Source organism: Mustela putorius, unplaced genomic scaffold (genome assembly GCF_011764305.1).
Source record: "Mustela putorius furo isolate JIRA1106 unplaced genomic scaffold, ASM1176430v1.1 tig00000382_pilon_pilon_pilon, whole genome shotgun sequence".
Lineage (NCBI taxonomy): Eukaryota > Metazoa > Chordata > Mammalia > Carnivora > Mustelidae > Mustela > Mustela putorius.
The window spans coordinates 153651-176169 of record NW_025421367.1 but is presented as its reverse complement, the minus strand read 5'-3'; positions in this window follow the sequence as shown (position 1 = coordinate 176169).

Here is a 22519-nt window from a genome sequence, read left to right as displayed (position 1 = left end):
TATGTGCTATGGTGAGTGCTGTGAAATGTGTAAACCTGATGATTCACAGACTTGTACTTCTGGGGATAAAAATACATTATATGTATAAAAAAATAAAAAATAAATAAAACATATTCATTTAATAAAAAATTAAAATTATAGGGGTATAGCAAAGGCTTACTTGGAAAATTGCCTTAATAGAGTCTCATTGTCCCATACAAATCTTCCAGTTTGTAAGGATTCTTAGCTCTGTCACACTCTTCTCTACAGAAAAGCTGAGTGTATAACTGAGTGTATAACTGAGTCTCAATAAGAAGAAGTAATTGGTTAAAATTGGGTGAAATTAAAGGCTAGTACTTTGTACTACAAAAAACTCACGACTCCATCTCCACTGCAGGGATATAATTGCAAAATAAACTAGAATCATCTTGTCAGCTACCCTGGAGCCCTTCCCTGTCACTGGTATTCTTATGTGATTTCCCTTTTTCTATTTTCCAGTCAGGTATTCTTTTTGGAATATCGGCATGTAATAGTTTTTTTTTTTTTTTTTCTTTTCCAGGAGTCATTCTTCTCACTTTTTAGATTGGATTCATTAGGGAACTTGTTTCAGATTTGGTAGTTCTGGTGAGAGGACCAGAGACAATGTTCTGAGAAATGCTACCCTAAGGATTTCTGTAGATAATTAATCTTATCCACAATATGTGATTTTACAACTTGAAGTCTGAGATTTGTCAACATGTCTCTGAAGGCTGTCCTGCCAGTGAAATTAAAAGAAAAAAAATGACATTTACTCATGGATAAGAATGGCTTAAATGAAGCCAGAACTTCAAAGTTTAAACAAACTACCTGATTACTTTTGTCTGCAGACAAGTAAAAAATTCAAGTCAATCAAATACCTTCTCTCCGGCTATGAACATAGGGTATATTTAATCGTTAGCCTGGAACTGTGTTAATATCATTAAGTCAGCTTTACAATTTGGGGACTAATCTTATAAACCATTGAGTTCAAAGCATTTCTCTTACAGGAGAGGGAACTAGTTGATTTTCCCATAGTGACAGACCTGGGTTATCAGACCTGGGTTTGAATCCAAACCTCATGATATTTAACTTTGTCATTTTTTTTTTTTTTTTAATTTATTTTTTATAAACATATATTTTTATCCCCAGGGGTACAGGTCTGTGAATCACCAGGTTTACACACTTCACAGCACTCACCAAAGCACATACCCTCCCCAATGTCCATAATCCCACCCCCTTCTCCCAAACCCCCTCCCCCCGGCAACCCTCAGTTTGTTTTGTGAGATTAAGAGTCACTTATGGTTTGTCTCCCTCCCAATCCCATCTTGTTTCATTTATTCTTCTTCTACCCACTTAAGCCTCCATGTTGCATCACCACTTCCTCATATCAGGGAGATCATATGATAGTTGTCTTTCTCTGCTTGACTTATTTCGCTAAGCATGATACGCTCTAGTTCCATCCATGTTGTTGCAAATGGCAAGATTTCATTTCTTTTGATGGCTGCATAGTATTCCATTGTGTATATATACCACATCTTCTTGATCCATTCATCTGTTGATGGACATCTAGGTTCTTTCCATAGTTTGGCTATTGTGGACATTGCTGCTATAAACATTCGGGTGCATGTGTCCCTTTGGATCACTACATTTGTATCTTTAGGGTAAATACCCAATAGTGCAATTGCTGGGTCATAGGGCAGTTCTATTTTCAACATTTTGAGGAACCTCCATGCTGTTTTCCAGAGTGGCTGCACCAGCTTGCATTCCCACCAACAGTGTAGGAGGGTTCCCCTTTCTTCTCCGCATCCTCGCCAGCATCTGTCATTTCCTGACTTGTTGATTTTAGCCATTCTGACTGGTGTGAGGTGATATCTCATTGTGGTTTTGATTTGTATTTCCCTGATGCCGAGTGATATGGAGCACTTTTTCATGTGTCTGTTCGCCATCTGGATGTCTTCTTTGCAGAAATGTCTGTTCATGTCTTCTGCCCATTTCTTGATTGGATTATTTGTTCTTTGGGTGTTGAGTTTGCTAAGTTCTTTATAGATTCTGGACACTAGTCCTTTATCTGATATGTCGTTTGCAAATATCTTCTCCCATTCTGTCAGTTGTCTTTTGATTTTGTTAACTGTTTCCTTTGCTGTGCAAAAGCTTTTGATCTTGATGAAATCCCAGTAGTTCATTTTTTCCCTTGCTTCCCTTGCCTTTTGCGTTGTTCCTAGGAAGATATTGCTGCGGCAGAGGTCGAAGAGGTTGCTGCCCGTGTTCTCCTCAAGGATTTTGATGGATTCCTTTCGTACATTGAGGTCCTTCATCCATTTTGAGTCTATTTTTGTGTGTGGTGTAAGGAAATGGTCCAATTTCATTTTTCTGCATGTGGCTGTCCAATTTTCCCAGCACCATTTATTGAAAAGGCTGTCTTTTTTCCATTGGACATTCTTTCCTGCTTTGTCGAAGATTAGTTGACCATAGATTTGAGGGTCTATTTCTGGGCTCTCTATTCTGTTCCATTGATCTATGTGTCTGTTTTTGTGCCAGTACCATGCTGTCTTGATGATGACAGCTTTGTAATAGAGCTTGAAGTCCGGAATTGTGATGCCACCAACGTTGGCTTTCTTTTTCAATATCCCTTTGGCTATTCGAGGTCTTTTCTGGTTCCATATAAATTTTAGAATTATTTGTTCCATTTCTTTGAAAAAGATGGATGGTACTTTGATAGGAATTGCATTAAATGTGTAGATTGCTTTAGGTAGCATAGACATTTTCACAATATTTATTCTTCCAATCCAGGAGCATGGAACATTTTTCCATTTCTTTGTGTCTTCCTCAATTTCTTTCATGAGTACTTTATAGTTTTCTGAGTATAGATTCTCTGTCTCTTTGGTTAGGTTTATTCCTAGGTATCTTATGGTTTTGGATGCAATTGTAAATGGGATTGACTCCTTAATATCTCTTTCTTCTGTCTTGCTGTTGGTGTAGAGAAATGCAACTGATTTCTGTGCATTGATTTTATATCCTGACACTTTACTGAATTCCTGTATAAGTTCTAGCAGTTTTGGAGTGGAGTCTTTTGGTTTTTCCACATATAGTATCATATCATCTGCGAAGAGTGATAATTTGACTTCTTCTTTGCCGATTTGGATGCCTTTAATTTCCTTTTGTTGTCTGATTGCTGAGGCTAGGACCTCTAGTACTATGTTGAATAGCAGTGGTGATAATGGACATCCCTGCCGTGTTCCTGACCTTAGCGGAAAAGCTTTCAGTTTTTCTCCATTGAGAATGATATTTGCGGTAGGTTTTTCATAGATGGCTTTGATGATATTGAGGTATGTGCCCTCTATCCCTACACTTTGAAGAGTTTTGATCAGGAAGGGATGTTGTACTTTGTCAAATGCTTTTTCAGCATCTATTGAGAGTATCATATGGTTCTTGTTCTTTCTTTTATTGATGTGTTGTATCACATTGACTGATTTGCGGATGTTGAACCAACCTTGCAGCCCTGGAATAAATCCCACTTGGTCGTGGTGAATAATCTTTTTAATGTACTGTTGAATCCTATTGGCTAGTATTTTGTTGAGTATTTTCGCATCTGTGTTCATCAAGGATATCGGTCTATAGCTCTCTTTTTTGGTGGGATCCTTGTCTGGTTTTGGGATCAAGGTGATGCTGGCCTCATAAAATGAGTTTGGAAGTTTTCCTTCCATTTCTATTTTTTGGAACAGTTTCAGGAGAATAGGAATTAGTTCTTCTTTAAATGTTTGGTAGAATTCCCCCGGGAAGCCGTCTGGCCCTGGGCTTTTGTTTGTTTGGAGATTTTTAATGACTGTTTCAATCTCCTTACTGGTTATGGGTCTGTTCAGGCTTTCTATTTCTTCCTGGTTCAGTTGTGGTAGTTTATATGTTTCTAGGAATGCATCCATTTCTTCCAGATTGTCAAATTTATTGCCGTAGAGTTGCTCATAGTATGTTCTTATAATAGTTTGTATTTCTTTGGTGTTAGTTGTGATCTCTCCTCTTTCATTCATGATTTTATTTATTTGGGTCCTTTCTCTTTTCTTTTTTGATAAGTCGGGCCAGGGGTTTATCAATTTTATTAATTCTTTCAAAGAACCAGCTCCTAGTTTCGTTGATTTGTTCTATTGTTTTTTTTGGGTTTCTATTTCATTGATTTCTGCTCTGATCTTTATGATTTCTCTTCTCCTGCTGGGCTTAGGGTTTCTTTCTTGTTCTTTCTCCAGCTCCTTTAGGTGTAGGGTTAGGTTGTGTACCTGAGACCTTTCTTGTTTCTTGAGAAAGGCTTGTACCGCTATATATTTTCCTCTCAGGACTGCCTTTGTTGTGTCCCACAGATTTTGAACCGTTGTATTTTCATTATCATTTGTTTCCATGATTTTTTTCAATTCTTCTTTAATTTCCCGGTTGACCCATTCATTCTTTAGAAGGATACTGTTTAGTCTCCATGTATTTGGGTTCTTTCCAAACTTCCTTTTGTGGTTGAGTTCTAGCTTTAGAGCATTGTGGTCTGAAAATATGCAGGGAATGATCCCAATCTTTTGATACCGGTTGAGTCCTGATTTAGGACCGAGGATGTGATCTATTCTGGAGAATGTTCCATGTGCACTAGAGAAGAATGTGTATTCTGTTGCTTTGGGATGAAATATTCTGAATATATCTATGATGTCCATCTGGTCCAGTGTGTCATTTAAGGCCTTTATTTCCTTGCTGATCTTTTGCTTGGATGACCTGTCCATTTCAGTGAGGGGAGTGTTAAAGTCCCCTACTATCACTGTATTATTGTTGATGTGTTTCTTTGATTTTGTTATTAATTGGTTTATATAGTTGGCTGCTCCCACATTGGGGGCATAGATATTTAAAATTGTTAAATCTTCTTGTTGGACAGACCCTTTGAGTATGATATAGTGTCCTTCCTCATCTCTTATTATAGTCTTTGGCTTAAAATCTAATTGATCTGATATAAGGATTGCCACTCCTGCTTTCTTCTGATGTCCATTAGCATGGTAAATTCTTTTCCACCCCCTCACTTTAAATCTGGAGGTGTCTTCGGGCTTAAAATGTGTTTCTTGGAGGCAAATAACTTTGTCATTTTTCAAATGTGGCAAATTAAGGAGCCAGAGGGGAAAATTTAGAAAATGCAAAACTATTGTCAGAGCTAAATGTAGTTTTAAATTGACACAACATCAGAGGTTTGCAATGACCCATTTTTTAAGAAAATTTCAGCATGGGCAATATTAAATGTATTTTTATATCTAATTTTTTTAGGAATCTTGTCCTCAGAAACAATTATAGTATATTTCACTTAAGACAGAGAATTTACAAACATGAATAAATGGTAAAATGACTAAGGGAAACTAAAAGTTGTTATATATTAGATTGAGTTATTTGAGTTTTATAGGAATTATTATATTTACTGAAATCCTATATTAAAAATTGCAGAAATTAATCCAAAAATAACTTACCTACATGTTGCTTATTTATCTGTGATGTTTAATAAGTCAATTAAAATTATTTACTGAGTGTTTACAAAGTATTATACTGTATGTTTTGGGAATAGGTATTTTGAGCCCAAGGAAGTGGGATAGTATGTTTCAAATTATATTCCTACCTAATATATTATAGCTCCTCAGTATATACTTATTTAATGAATGCTTATATAAAGTTATAGGGTGCACTCCCTAGTTTTTAAAGTTTATTCTGTAAGTTATAAAGAGATATATATGTAAAGAAAATGTATACAAATTTTTAAATTTTAAAAGTCAATATATGATACTTGTTGAGAAAAATAGACAATAGTGAATATAGAAGTTCAAAGAGTTGGGGCACCTGGGTGGCTCAGTCACTTATGTGGTCTACTCTTGATTTTTGGCTCTGGTCCTGACCTCAGGATCCTGGGATCAAACCCAATCTTGGGCTTCCTGCTCAGCAGGGAGTCTGCTTGGGATTCTCTCTCTTCTTCCCTGTCTGCCTCTCTCCCACCACTCATGGATATGCTCTTTCTCTCTGACTTTCTAAAATAAATAACTGAAATCTTAAAAAAAATTTTTTTAAAGGGACCAACTACATTTGAAATAATTTTCATACAATCAAAAAATACCCCTTGAACATGTATTATTGCTGGGCACTCTCTGAGGGATAAGGACAATTAAAATGGACAAGGAGCTTCTCTTGCATAGTGTTGTAGCCACAACTCAGAGATGACCCAGTGAGTCTCTTGAGTGTGAGTGAGACCTGTGAATATGATGTGAGATCAGTCCAATGATTGGGTTACTAATCACTCGACTGTGAGGTAATCCAAAGGAAGCTTATTCTGGACGGTCTTCACCTAGTAAGAAACCCTGAGGTCCTTGGTTAAACTGGATGACATTCAAAGAATGAGAATATCTGTGGCCTCTAGTTGCTGAGAAGGTCCTCAGGCAACAGATAGTAAGTCTTCTGACTGCAAAGAAATGAATTTTTCCAAAAATTTAAGGAAGCTTGGAAGTCTACAGCTGCAGATGTACCAGCTGACACCTTGATTTCAGCCTTAGGAGACTCTGAACAAAGAATTCAGACTCTTGGCCCACAGAATCTGCAAGATAACAACATTTTAAATTTTTTTAAAAGGTTTTTATTTTATTTATTTATTTTAGAGAGGGGGGAGAGTGGGAGGGGCTGAGAGAGAAAGAGAGGGAGAGAATCTTAAGCGGGCTCCATGCTGGCATGGAGCCCCACTCGGCCTCCATCTCGCCTCTGGCTCCATCTCTATCCTGAGGTCATAACCTGAGCTGAAATCAAAAGTTGAGTGCTTCATTGATGGAACCACCCAGGCACCTCAATAGCATTCTTTTTAAGTTGCTCAAATTGTAGCAATTAGTTTCAAAGGAATCAAAATCTAATAGGCACTTTTGCTGCCTTCTCTGTGTCTTTCCCTTTCTCTGTGTTGTTTTTATTATTCAATTTGAAATCATCAAATGAGAGCATCTACTTGTTTGTCCAATAATGGTTCAATACTGAGTACTATTAATGGGCCCCTCTACGTATGCCATTTCAAAATCTGGTTAAGCATACCCCATTATTTATTTATTTATTTTTAGATTTTACTTATTTATTTGAGAGAGAGACAGAGACAGAAAGAAAGCACAAGTTGGGGGAGTAGCAGAGGGAAAGGGAGAAGCAGACTCCCCACTGAGCTGGGAGCCCAATGCGGAGTGCAGTGCTATGACTCTAGGATCATGACCTCAGCTGAAGGCAGATACTTAACCAATGGAGCCACCCAGGCACCCCTACCACATGATTAATAATAACAGCACTTATTGAATACTTACTACATGTTAGATACTGTTGGAACCGTGGTTTTTTTTTTAATATATTGACTTAACTAATCATCACAAACATTATAATTAACCTCCACTTTACTGATGAGGCAACTGAAACAAAGAGAAGTTAAGTAATACTCCCAAGGTCGGGTCACTTTCTAGTAAGTGGCAAACCCAGGTTTGAAAATCCAGGCAGGAGGGCTTTACAGTGTGTGAGTTTAATTTTACATTTTGCCTCTCCTGTTTTATTAGAGAATGTTATTTGAACAAATCCTAGCCACCTTTAGGTATGTCATTTTGTGAAGTCAAAAGCCCTTTAAGTTTTCTGGTAAGTGGCAAAGGTTGCTGAGGAATTTTCTCACTACTTAGGGAATATTTTATAAGCCTCAAATTGATAATAATTCTGAGAAGCAATACCTACAGTAAAAATGACAGCTCTTAGCAAAGCTTTAGAGATGCAGGTAGAAATCACTGCTTCTGAAAATGTGTGTTTATAATTGAGTATTATTAAAAATAATAAGATCTTAAATTCTGAATGAGCATCATCTAAAATGTCACATAGGAAGAAATTCTTCCTTCCAACAAGAAGAAAATTATTCAAAATTCAGATGGAATAGCATTTCACCAGATTTTCAATTTGGGAAATTTTTTCATAAGTAAAATCTAATATTAATACATATGCAATTCATTATTGCTCTTATTTTAGAACTTTCTAATCTGTCATTATGTAATATTGTCATCTGTCTTGCAACCATGGTTTCCTATTCTAAAGCACCTCACTGACTATAAATTAATGAACATTAAAAATCAATTTGTAAAGAGAGGACACACACAGAGAATAATTTTTGCTAATATTATCTTCATGATAGCATATCAATTTGATCATAATAAAGCAGTGTGGCCTTGTCACTGAGTTAGAAAATATTTGGAGAGTATTGATTTTTTTCTCTCTCTGCTAATAGTTAATGTAATGCACCTGTTCTAGAATGGCAGTACACTTAAATCTCTACTTATAAAATACCTTTCCTATATTTTTGGTATAATTACTATTTTAACTGTACATATTTTCTTACTGGTTTTAATTTAATCCCTCTAATATGTTGCTGTATTTTGCTTTTTTTATTTTATTTAAACATTTATGCTCCTTATACATTTTAAAATGGGGTAGGAATTAACTCAAGTATATATATATATGTATATATATATAAATATATAAATGCATAAAATATATATTTTATATAAATATATAAAATGTATTGAAGCTCTAAAATGTGTTAGATATTGTGCTAGGCAATTGATAAATTTTAATAAAAATACATTATTGATAGCATCATGGAGATTTTAGTCTAGAAGAAAACTCTGTATGTATGGAGGTTATATATATATGCAGGAAGTGTATGTGTGTATGCCATTATATATCTTCATAAGTGATACAGTGGAAAAGAACCAATTTGATTTTAAAAGTATTAATACAGGGAAACTACTTTAGATTAAATAGTGGGTCATTAGAGTAGATTTTCAGCCAAAGGTAAAATTTAGGATGAGAAGAATCATTTGAAAAGCAGAGAAATGTGTTTGAAACAGAAGAAATGGAAGGTATCAAAATTCTGAAGGTATCAAGAAATTCTTGATATTTAGAAAAGTGTCCAGTGAGGTTGATTGAAGTGTAGTAGTGACCAAGCTAGTGAATACCAGGAAACTGATCTGGAGAGGAAAGCAAGCTCCTTTCACAGAGAACTCAGTGTACCTTCCTGTTACATAACATAAGGTTTTGGATATTTTCTTTTTAATACTGCAGAAGACAAACACTAAAATAACTTCAAGTTGGTCATCTAGCCAATAATTGTCTTCATCTGGGTGTACTTTTAAAATTCAGTTTTCAAGGTTCTATACAAACCTTGCACTTTTCACAAAAATTAACTTGAAGTGGATTATTATATATTCCGATATATATTCCAATGTAAGAGAACTTTAAAATTTCTAGAAGTAAACATATGGGAAAATCTGTATGACCTAAGACCTTAGGTTTGCTGATGAGTTACAGATAAAACACTGAAAGGGTGGTTTGTGGGAGAAAAAAAAGATGTTTATTAAAATTTAAAACTTCTCTGCATAAAATACTAATAAGATAAAAATACAACTTGCAGACTGGGAGAAAATATTTGCAAAACACTTATCTGATAAAATATTTATATCCAAAGTATACCCAAAGTCTTTAAACTTAATAGTAAGAAAACAAACAACCCAATTGAAAAATAGGCAACATGTTTGAAGACACTTCTTCAAAGAAGATATGCTAATGGCCAGTAAACATATGGAAAGGCACTCATCCTCATTTGGCATGAGGGCAATGCAAATTCAACAACAGTGGCAAACTTCTGTGCACCTATTAGGATGGCTGTGTTCCAGAACTTGATAATAAAAATTGTTGACAAAGTTGTGGAGGTTAACAATTCTCAAAAACAGAATTAAACAATTGGGTAAATGGATGGATAAGGATGAAAGCCAGGAATCTCACTACTGGAATAGGAGCTAATAGAGGAGGAAAAGGGGGTTCTGAAATGATCCATGTAGTAATGGATTAGAGTTGGAAACACAGGTCTGAATTCATGGTTAGCTAGATGGCTTACTCTATATCCATGTGTTTGCTTGTTTCATCAGCAAAGAAGAGGACCTAAGAGCAGCAACACTCTGACAAGTAGTCCTAGAGCACAGGTCTTGGTTTCTAACAGAGTTCCCAGTAAAAGGAAGCAGGTTTTCTGGGCATTATAGCTGATTCTAGGACTGAGGAAGGAACTCTCTAAGAGAAATCTGGAACATTTGTATTGTAGCACCAGAAGAAAGGACATTCTCAGAAAACAACAACAAAACAAAAGCACACATTAATGGGAGTGTGTCCAAAGGGCACAGTAGCCAACTGAAAGAATCCCCAGAGGCAGTGCTGGAGCAATTTGAACAATAAAATACACAAAGTAGCATTGGCTTATAACTCAACGTATAAAGCAAATATCTCTAAGTGAATAAGTGAATACTTTAATAAACAAACAAATAGGGGGACAGCTCCATGAAGAAGAGTTCCAAATAATTATTATAGCCACTCCTCCCACAAGAAGGTGTGGTATAATCCCTGCACCTTGGGTTTAAATGTGGGCTGTAATAGGGACTTTCTCCTAAAAAAGCTCAGTCAAGAAAGGAGGGAGAAAAGATTCACTTTCCAGTGGAAGAATTGGAAAACAGAGCCTCAGGCAGGTGACGAAGGTCAACATCCAAAGTGGTAAGTCACATTTTATAGTTTGGACCCTTGTATATGAGGTGATGAGACTGGTTCTTCACCTCTATGGTTTTTCTCCAAGAAACCCATAACCTCAGTCTAATCATGAAAACATTACACAAATCCCAACTAAGATACAATCCACAATACACCTGATTAGTCCTCCTCAAAACTATCAAAGTCATTAAAAAACAAGGGATATCTGAGAAACTGCCACAGCTGAAGAGGAGCCTAAAGAGACATGATGACTATGTGTACTGTGGCATCCTGGATAAGATCTTGGAACAACAACAACAAAAAGACATTAGGGTGAAAACTAAAGAAGAATAAACTGGAGTGTGTTAATCATGTATCGATACTGGTTTACTAATTGTTACAAATATACTAAAGTAAGATGTCAGTAATGGGGCAATCTGGCAAATGGGAGTTCCGTATTATCTTCATGGCTCTTTTGTAAATCTAAAACTGTCCTAAAATCAAAATTTCTTTAAAAATATCTCTGTGCTTAATGAACATAAAAAGATTTCTACACATATTCATTCCCTGACCTGCTCTAGGATAGGATGCTTTTTGTATCTTCTCTTTTGCCTTTGCTTCTGATTACCCTGTAGAATTTATTTTATCTTGCTTTTTTTTTTTTTTACTCTGTAGAATTTTAAAAGTTGTATTGAATTTAATTAATTACAGTTTCAATCACATAAACTAAGTTGAAACTAACTTCAAAAACTTTTCTATAAGTCCAAAACTATTCTAAAACAAAATGTTTATATTAGTTCATGATTGTAGTTTTATATTTTTTTTTCCAAATTTGAAAACTAAAGCTGGTTGACATTTTATGCCATTTCCACAATTTAGGTATCACATGTTTTGGAAGACTATGATAGTACCATGACTGTAGCCAGGAAAATAAAATGTCTTTTCCTTTTCTCTTTTTCTCATGAGGTTGTGGAATTTGTGGCTAAAAACTGAAAATACATTCGACTTTAATCTTAGAAAGTCTCAAAGTACAAAAGCTGGCAAAACCCCAGAGGTGTAAGGTTTACTTTCTGTGGCCATTTCTTGAAAGTTGGCTTTTTAGGACACTGGCCTTCAATATTGTCCCACATTCTGTTTCTAAAGGTGTATTGTCTTTATTTTACCTCACATTTAACAGTGTAATAAAACTTATCAGATCCGTCAGAATATTCTAGGTTTTGTGTTCCAGACTTTTACTTAAGTTGTTCCTTCAGTCTGAAGCCTCTCTTTTCCTCAGTTTTCATCTTTGCCAGAAAGTCTTTCCTGAGTCCTAGGGTTATAAATTTTTCTGCTGTCTTGGTAGTTTCCATATAACCAACATTCATTAAGTAAGCAAATATTTATTGAGCTTTGACTGAGTATCAGTTACTTAATATGCTGGGTTCATGGCTTCTCAGTTGGAACTGTCATCTCCTGAAGTAGGAGAACATGTCCTATTAATCTTACCCCTCAGGACTTGGCAGAGTTCTTGGCATATAGTATGTGTTCTGGGGGAAAAAAAAGAAAAAGAAAAAGAAAAAAGAAATTGTAATTCTAAATGCAAACCTGTTCTCGGGAAATGCAAGATTTTCAAAAGTGAATTTTTGGGGGGATTTATTCATTTTTGTGATTATCTGACACATAATTTTCTCTCAGACTATGATTTTCCTTAAACTCCTAGTTTTCAACAATGATCCGTTTTTGCTCCTGAAAGGCCAAGAGATAAATTGCTTCACATAATAGCAAAATAAAATGGTTGCCCAAACCTTTCACATATTGAGAATTAATCTGGAGTTTCTCCCATTATTTTTTCAGATGGCTTGAGAAAAAATTGGAAATCCTTCCTCCCCTTTATTAAATAGGTTGGATATTCTGTTTCTTAAAGTTAGTTTACAACAAACTTTACTCTGTGTTTGATTGTTTGGAGCACTTCTATTACATATGTGTGTATGGGTGTGTGTGTATGCACTTACTCCTATACAATCTCAGTGGAGTTTAAACAGGATTATAAATAAAATAAAAATGTATGGATATTATCATTTTCTTAATATTCCCTATTTAATTTCATAGATGTGTGTGTGTGAGAGAGAGAAATTGAGAAGTAATTAGACAAGTGGGAATATTTCATTCACTTGAATTCTCCAAAATTCAGAAGTGTGTTTTAGGGATGCATGCAGATTTAAAACCAATTCTTGATATTGTGTCATCTGGCTCTGTTATAGGTCACTTCTGGTATATGGCAATCTGGACATTGGTCACATCCTAGTCATGTAAATGATACTTTTTTTTTCTTTTTCAGTTGTCAGTGTATCTTCTAAAGTGATACCATTGAGCTTGAGGAAGTAAAAAAATAAAAGTAATACAAACTTACATTGGATGAATAGTATTAAAATTCCTACTGTATTCTTCCTTTCAAATCCCTAGCAATTCTAGGCCATTGTGGTTAAAAGAAAATAAAATAAAAAAGAAGTATCAATTGAAGCATCTGCAGAATACTCCAAAATAACCTTTATAACTTGGGGGGAAAAAAAAAGCAGAAATCTGTAAAACTCATTAGTGATAACCATGGTAACATGTATAGAAAACTAGCTGTGTACTGATCAGTACAGATGGATCTGCTCCTTAAAATTTCCCAACAAACCTAGGAAGTAGACATACCCATTATCTTCATAGTGGCAGAGAGAACACTGAACCAGAGAGAATTTGTCGATGCACACAGCTAAAATTATGAAGGCAAAATTCCACCTTCAAAGTCTGACCCCCAAGACACCATGCTTCAAGAGATAAAAAGAATCCTGTTATATGTTATGTAATTTTAAGATAAGTATGACCTGGGGCACCTGGGTGGCTCAGTGTGTTAAGCCGCTGCCTTTGGCTCAGGTCATGATCTTACAGTCCTGGGATCGAGCCCCGCATCGGGTTCTCTGCTCAGCAGGGAGCCTCCTTCCGCCTCTCTCTCTGTCTGCCTCTCTGCCTACTTGTGGTCTCTTTCTCTGTCAAATAAATAAATTAAAAAAAAAATCTTTAAAAAGATAAATATGACCCAATGTTTGATATATCATTAAGTAATCTACTTAGTATGCTTATGCATTTGTGGGTTCTCACATAAATGTTTATGATTGAAATTAGAAATTAAGTTCTATTATTTAATGCAAGCATGTGTTTGCATACATTTCTCAGTTATCTTTGTTCATTTAGTCCTATTAATGACAATATAACTTTCAAGTCACTGAGGTCCAAACTTCAAAATTATCTTGGATTTCATCTTTACTTTGCCACCAAATCCAACAAATCACAGAATCTTATTAATTCCATCTTCTGAAATATACATATTTATCCCCTTTCCTACTGCCACTGTTAAATTTTAGGTCCTTATACATCCAATTCATTTCAGCTTCCCCTCTCAGCCTCACCTTCCCTTACTTTTTATGTATACCCTACACTTCAGCCAAATAATATCCCAATTCCTAGATATTGCCCTTATTTTTCATTATCCTAGCTTTATTCATGCCATAATGTCTTATAATTTCTTCTTCTTACCATTCTTTGCTCTGTCCTTCAAGATTTTGCTTAAGTTACATTTTATAAAAACACAAAAGTGAAACTTTGCTTTATAAGAAGGACTATAATTAGCCATTCTTAATCTGCTGTTAATACCTCAACTAGATAAACTTCCCTGTAAACAATCCTTGTAGAAATCATTTTCTGATTTCATTGGGTTCTCTTCTCTTTCCTGACTATCCTACTTAAGAGGCAAATACCTATCACTTCCTTACACATTATATATTTGATAATATTCATCCTTTCTCCTCTCGCTAGAATCTACAAGAGATCCATGAGAGCAAAGCCTTTTTCTTTTTACCACTGAAGCCCCAGTCTTCCCAAACTGTATCTGGCATAGAGTAGCACACAAAATTTGTTTTCAGTAAATGTGTCCAGTCAGAAATAGTCTCCTTTTTGTAGTACTTCTTGTAGTACTTCGTATATCCTAGCTGTTTTAATGTTATTTTTGCCATTTTTGTTATTTTGTTATTTTTATTATACTTTTTTTATAAGAGATTAGAAGAGAAGATTTTAATCATTTATTCTGCACCTGTCATAGTGCCTAACATGTATCAGGCATGCCCTGGGAATTTTAATATGTTTCTCTAGATGAATTTATTACAAGCAAATATTTGTAAGAATTATTTCAAGATTGTGCAGTATTAAAGATTTACTGATTTATCCATTTATTTTACCCATTAATCTTAAAAAGAAAGCATGTTAATATGGAGCTACTCTCATGTAGCGGCAGTGATTAATAATAGATCTATGATTTCAGTTTCATAAAGCCCAGCTTTCCTATAGAAAGTGCTGTAGAAGTGCATGGAAGAGTGGATGAGGACTTTATTTTAAAAACTCTTGTAAAAATACCATAGTTTCCTTTCTTGAATTTTCTGCATCGCCTTTAAAATGTTTTAGGTCATTCATTCCCAAAATATATTTTTTAAGATTTTATTTATTTATTTAAGAGAGAGAGTGAGAGAGAGCATGAGAGGGGAGAAGCAGACTCCCCACAGAGCTGGGAGCCTGACATAGGACTCAATCCCGGGACTCTGGGATCATGACCCAAGCCAAAGGCATGGCCCAACCAACTGAGCCACCCCAGGTGCCCTCCCAGAATACTTTTTTAAAAAAAATTTTTCAATTTATTTATTTTCAGAAAAACAGTATTCATTATTTTTTCACCACACCCAGTGCTCCATGCAATCTGTGCCCTCTATAATACCCACCACCTGGTACCCCAACCCCTCCCATACGCCCGCCACTTCAAACCCCTCAGATTGTTTTTCAGAGTCCATAGTCTCTCATGATTCACCTCCCCTTCCAATTTACCCCAACTCCCTTCTCCTCTCTAACACCCCTCACTCCTGGGTATTTACCCCAAAGATACAGATGTCATGAAAAGAAGGGCCATCTGTACCCCAATGTTTATAGCAGCAATGCCACGGTCACCAAACTATGGAAAGAACCAAGATGCCCTTCAACGGACGAATGGATAAGGAAGATGTGGTCCATATACACTATGGAGTATTATGCCTCCATCAGAAAGGATGAATACCCAACTTTTGTAGCAACATGGATTGGACTGGAAGAGATTATGCTGAGTGAAATAAGTCAAGCAGAGAGAGTCAATTATCCATATGGGGTTTCCCAGAATACTTTTAAATGTATTTCTATTCTAGAATAATTCCAATATTTGAATGGAAGTAGCATATTGTAGGATCTTTAAAACCAATATACATTACTAAATAATTACAAAAATAAGATTTTAATTTCTACTTCCTCATTATAAAATTGAATCAGGAAGTGCCTGAATGGCTTAGTCGGTTATGTCCATCTCTTGATTTCAGCTCAGGTCATGATTTCAGAGACCTGCGATTGAGCCCCGCATGGGGCTCTGTGCTCAACACAGAGTCTTCTTGAGATTCTTTTTCTCCTCTCCCTCTGCCCCAACCTGCTGATGGTGGATGCACATGCTGTCTCTTTCTCTCTCAAATAAATAAATAAAAATCTAAACAAAACAAAGCAGGAAGGGGCACCTGGGTGGTTCATCTGGTTAAGCATCAGCATTGGGCTCAGGTCACGATCTCAGGGTCCTGGGATCCAACTGCTTCTTGGGCTCCCTGCTCAGTGGGGGGCCTGCTTTTCCCTCTCCTCCCAATCTGTGCTCTCTCAAATAAATAATGAAAATCTTAAAATCAATAAAAGACTGCATTGAACTTTATGGAATTTTTTAAAAAAACCTCAAGGCCGAAAGACAAATTAAGCAGTGATACCAATGTTGATATTAACAAAGCTTCTAGAATCTTAATATTCATATTAATAAGAATTCTAGAAGTACTCTGCACAATTTCTGGAACCAGACATCCGAGTTTGATGCCTTCCTCTACTGTTTACTTCTCTGATTCCGTTTTTTCATATATAAAAAAAAGGACTGTAACAAAAATATTTAACCCAAAGATTTTTTTTTATGAAATAGAATGTATTTGTATATCTAAAGAACTTACAACAGTGTCTCACTTGACATACCTACGTGTCTACTAACTTTATCATCATTATTGGGGGAATGTCACAGTTGATGGTAATTTTTCAGAAGTTCAAGTGTCTAAACATCAGCCAGCAGAATGATAAACTCTTTTTAGCACTTCCAGAGCAGATTCATCACTCATAAGAAGACAGATTCACAAAAACTGAGCTCATGAGATTGATGTATAAATTCAGAATTCTAATTTATCCACATGCAGTAAGAATGCTAACTATACCACAGAAGCAGATAAATTATCCAATCTTGTGGGTAGCACAAAGGACACCAAATTATGATCAAAATGGCTTAGTGGGAATGTGAATTAAGGAAGAAATCAGTTGTTTGATTTTGATGTTAAGTGGTTTTATGTTAAAGAATAAGCCTGCCCAGCAGAATTCTTGGAACCAAACATCTTTCCCTATGAGAATTTCATATTCACCCCTGTGCTATGCTTCTTGGCCAAAAAAAAATTCTCTTTTCTAGGTGACACAACTTTTAGTAAGTCAATCATGTTATATTCCTAAAAGCCTAGAAATATTTTTGGTCATTTTATGGAGACTTTTCAACATTTCAAGGTATCTGTACATCTTAAGAGAGAATCTTATTTTACTCTAAATTCTTATGCAGGTAAAAGTATCACCTTAGCCCCAAATACTAACACCATTTGTTATGGATAACATAATGAAAAACATTATTGCTAAAAACATACAATAGAGGGAAGTATTGGTATATGCTTAGGAATATTCTGTTAGAGTAAACAACCTCTTATTAGCTTTTACTTTATTCTAATAAATTTTGACATGTCTCAAAGTAAGCCCACTGTTGCAGTAGAATTAATAGAAGACAGACCCAAATATTTGTTTCATTAAAAAAGAAACGAAACACAGAAAACAAAACAAAACAAAAAATCAAACCTCATGCAGTAATTACATGTAAGTTTTTTAACATTAAACTGAGCTCGACATGAAAAGTGCTTTTTTAATATTTATGGCTCAACTTGCCTATTCTGTTTGAATTATGTAGATTCGGTAAGTTTGAATATACTCATGCATGCCCATGCACACATAGACATACACACACATTTCTGCACCTCTCAAACCATATTCTAATGGAAAGCAGATGGCCAAGCGTATTTACTCCAAAGAGGCTAACTGGCCTCTTCAAAATAAAATAAACCAAATTTTTCCAAAAAATATAAAGAATTAAAAAAGCCTCTAGAGATCTGCTCTAAAACATTGTACCTGTGGTAAACAATAGCATATAGTACACTTAATTTTTTTTTAAAGTAGATCTCATAGTGTTTTTACCACAATAAATTAAAATTAAAAAAAGGACATAATAAAAATAAGCTTTTTGTGTGCGCTTAAATTTAGGTTTGGAAATTCATGAAGAAAACATTCAACTTATTCTGAACAGAATGGTTCGCCCGTTGTGTTAAATGCTCACTGTGAAAAATGCATATGTTTCTTCTATATGAGCTGCTAATGTGCCAAGAGACCACAAGTAAAATATTTAGTGCTAACTTTAAGATGGAAATATGTCTTCCTTATTGAGCTATAACTTTAAGAAAAATTTCTGGAAAGAAAAGATTTATATTAATATTTCTGCATTTAACTGGTGGCTGTTCACGATTAATGATCTTACTTTAGTAGGGCATTATTTTCCAAAAGAAAAACAGGAAAGAAATAGGTAAGATAATCAGTCGGAAGTGAGATATGATGCCTACTATTTTAAACTACATAAATGTGTATTATTACCCTTTTTACATGGGATAAATTCTATGCTTTTTTTAAAATTAATTTTACTACTATAGATGTCAGTAATTCAAAATTTGTGACCATTTGAGTCAGCTGGGTAGAAATACACTTTTCTCAGAATGTGTGTGAAAGGCAAAGGGATACCATACATAAAATTGTAATGCACTAGATACTACTTAAGATAATCCTTTTTAAACATTTAGATAGCTAACATCTTGGGTGTAATAAACTGACATAAATCATAATTTAAAACAGTCTGTCAGCAATATTTCCTGGTTATACCCTTGGGACAAGATATCATCTCCCTGGGAGAGGATCTCAACTAACTCTTTCCCAATGCTGTGCTTCCTGGATTAAGCCAACTCCCTTCCGCTTGGCACATGAAAATACATTATAGACCAGTTGAGCTAATATTAATATTTAATAACTTGCATTTGTAAAGCACTTTAGCTTTTTTTTTTTATTTTTAAGATTTTATTTATTTATTTACGAGAGGGAGAGAGAGATCACGAGAGGGGAGAGGGTCAGAGGGAGAAGCAAACTCCACCTAGAGCTGGGAGCCTGATGTGGGACTCGATCCCAGGACTCCGGGATCATGACCTGAGCCAAAAGCAGTCGCTTAACCAACTGAGCCACCCAGGCACCTAGCACTTTAGTTTTTAAATTAGTTTCTTATATAACAACATTTGACTAATTGTCATAGCAATCCTGTGATGCAAAATAGGTATTATAATCCTTGTGTTTAAGGTAAAGTTGTTGAAGCTCAAGATTATTTCATATGACACCAATAATTTGTTGTAGATATAAGTGACATCAAATTTATTCATTGACCACTTAGTGTATGTCAAGCCCTGGGCTGATATGCAAAAACAAAAACAAATTCATGGTGCTTATTTATATAGTTCTTAGTAAAACCAGACAATACTCTATGTGCTTTACAAATATAATTCATTTTATCAATTTACAGGTGAGAAAATGAGGCAGAGAGAGGTTAAGTTGTCTAGAATTGCAAATGTTTTGAGAGGTAGAGCCAGGATAAGAGCCCATGTGTCCTTAATTACAATATTATGTTTCTTGTCTATAAAGCAGGAACCTGAAAGCAACTACACAAAATGATTTAAAATGTCAAGATAGGATGCAAATGAATATAAATTAAGGTTGCTACAAAACAACGGTACATTGTAAGTGAGAAAGACGTTCGGGAAGGTAAAGAAAAACCTTTTTAAAAGAAATTTTAAAAATTAAAATGAAGCTAATTGGAAAAAACAGTATGATTTAAAATAGTCTAGGTAGAAGCAATATCAAAAGCATCATGATGGAAGATAAAATATTAATGTCATCTTAAAGGTACATATTCAAGGGACTTGGTGAATCCACTGACCTGTTCCTTTCTTTAAAAACAAAAAGATTTTGTATTAAATCCTTTGTATTGGGGGTGCCTGGGTGGCTCAGTAGATTAAGCCTTTGCCTTCGGCTCAGGTCATGATCCTAGGGTCCTGGGATCGAGCCCCACATTGGGCTCTCTGCTCAGCAGGGAGCCTGCTTCCTCCTCTCTCTCTCTGCCTGCCTCTCTGCCTACTTGTGATCTCTGTCTGTCAAATAAATAAACAAAATCTTAAAAAAAAAGGAATAAACTATTAAAAATCCTTTGTATTGGAATGAAATGGGATGCCTGTTCTCAAAGCATTTATGTAAGTTTTCTGACATTTCTTTTCCTTGTAGTTCTCAAAGAGGCTGTGATATTCATGAAAGAATATGAGCTCATACAAACATGATCAGGATCTTGGTATTACAAAAAAGTGTGTTCAACTTAGAAACTCTTGGGAAAGGAAGCAGTTGCAAGATTAAAAACAAAGAGCAAGGGCAGTTGAGCATTAAATATGTTTATATTTTCATGTGTACAATTTGTCAGATTCACATGGGCACAAACTTAAAAATTAATTCAGTTTAGTGCAAAATTAAAGTCTAGAGTTGCTGAAGATGTATAACTGATTGCTTATGTCCTCACATCCTATGTACTGCTACTTTTAATCACCTTGGCGAGCTTATATTCACCGTAAAAGTAACAAGAAACCAAGTAAGCTTGAAGAGTTTGAAAAATATGCAGTAGAAAACTTTGGAGAAGAGGATGTCAATAATTATCCAACAGCCTAACACACTATTCCCTCTATTAATCACCATGCCTCCCCCAGTATACACAAATACCCCCATGCATGAGCTGGGGAAAGAAAAATAGAGTTCTTCCTACCTTGCTGGAATTAATCGTACAAGTAATAACTACTAATTGCATAGATTTTGTGATAGATCTTACATTAATCCTCTCAACCATTCCATAAGGGGATAGCTGTGAGTATCTCACTGTGTAGATGAAACAACCAAGTCTTGGAGAGAAGACTCCACTGTGTGATTTCAAACATGTGCCCAAAACTTTTATACTGTGGAAATGGGCCCCTTGTTAAAAACCTGTGTTTTTTTTTTTTTTTTTTTTTTTATTTATTTTATTTATTTTTTTTTTTTAATTTTTTATTTTTTATAAACATATATTTTTATCCCCAGGGGTACAGGTCTGTGAATCACCAGGTTTACACACTTCACAGCACTCACCAAATCACATACCCTCCCCAATGTCCATAATCCCACCCCCTTCTCCCAAACCCCCTCCTAATGGAATACTATGCAGCCATCAAAAAAACCTGTGTTTAAAACTGTTGTTGTTTGTGGTCCTACTGAATGGTTCATGCTTTGAGTCATTTTATGGCATTGTCCAAAAGACTCTCAAGTGATACCCTACCAAGTTTTGCTAAATGTTAGAACCAATTACCTGGGAAGTTTTAAAAGATCCCCATGCCTTTGTTCATGTCCTATACCATTTAAATCACCATCACTGAAGATGGTACTGAGGCGTACATACTATACTTTGTAGTTTTCCAGATGGTTCCGATTATAGACAGACTTGACAGCTGGTATTCTGGATAGCTCAGTTCTCTAGCATTACTGCTTACATAATCTTTACACCACATCAACATCCAGTCTCTATCCAAACATTTTTGTTAATAGTTTAGACTGTCATTAAAACTCTTAGGTTAATTCAAACTTCACCCATCTTTTGTTGATAGTCCTGCCTCATTGAAATAATACAATTTTTTATCTGTTTATAGTCCCCTAAGTGTTCTCTTTTCCAAGATAACTTTTTTATTTCTTTTAATTGCTTGTCTTATGACATGATTTCCAATCTCCTGATTTATTCTCTAGGATAAACTAGTTGTCAGTATGTCATCTGTGAAAGAACTTGGATTCTGGAGTCACAATACTTTTAGTTTATATTCCATATCTGCTACTAATTAATCTTGTAAACTTGAACAAGTTACTGAGTTTTTTTCAGCTTCCCTTCTGTCACAAATAATGCCACTTCATGCAACTTTTATGAATATAAAATGAGTTATGTAGAGTAGGAGTAAAACTATTAGAAGTTCTGAGCACCGAAAATCGTAGTGTCTCATTATGGCCCACTTCACTCCCTACATAAATAATTCAAATGAAAATAACACTAACTCAGAGCATAAGAACAAAGGAACCCAATTCATTTCAAGGTTTTCTTTTTTTTCTGTCCATTGGTAGCTCTGTAAATTTTTTAAATTATTAAACAAGAGGTATACAAATTATTAAATACATATGTTCATTTCTATTTTTATTTTGCTGCTGTTCCAAAGATACGCATAACCAGTCCGACTAATATAGTACTAAAGTGCTTGAAGATGACTCTGCTTAGTAGATCTGAGAGGAGAGCAGACATGTATGACTTTAAGGCTGTCATTTAACCTCTTCCACAAACTCCACTTTCCTGATTTGTAAATTGAAGATAATACTTGCTTGAGAGAATTATTGTGAGAATTGTGAAGATCTCTGAGGATTAAAATAAATGATGTATAAGAAGTGCTTATAAGTGATCAAAACTGGTAAATATAGTGGGTAAGAGCTTGGGCTCTGATGTGGAGCTATTTAGGCTCAAATGTCAAGTTAGTGTTTGCTGGCTCTGAAACCCTCAGAAAATTATGTAATCTGAACCTCACTTTTCTTCATGAAAAATGGGGATAAAAATATCACCTAGTAATGTTATTGT